We start from the raw sequence: 326 nt of genomic DNA, 5'->3' as shown, positions 1-326 counted from the left end.
AGAGAGAGAGAGAGACAGAGAGACAGAGAGAGAGAAAGGGGGAGGGAGGAAGGAGCGGTGGGAAAACCTACCGGCGGCGTCTCTGTTTGTCTTATCTTAAAGAAGCAGCAGGTTATTTTCATCATAAAAGCTTCATAAATCCGGAACCTTTAAACACACACACATATATAGAGTCTGCCAGAAAGACAAAACATCCAAATACACTTCAACACGGCTCATAATGCACCTGATTAAATTAATTTAAGTACGTGAATATATTGGACGTGTCCTGACTCAATCAGACGCCTTGTAAAGTAAATTACAGGGACTATATTTTGTGTCCTCTG

This window comes from Cebidichthys violaceus, unplaced genomic scaffold, assembly GCF_023349555.1.
Source record: "Cebidichthys violaceus isolate CVI_PGR_0920_01 unplaced genomic scaffold, fCebVio1.0.p SCAF_79, whole genome shotgun sequence".
Lineage (NCBI taxonomy): Eukaryota > Metazoa > Chordata > Actinopteri > Perciformes > Stichaeidae > Cebidichthys > Cebidichthys violaceus.
The sequence above is the reverse complement of the archived record's forward strand: the minus strand, read 5'-3'. Positions refer to the sequence as shown.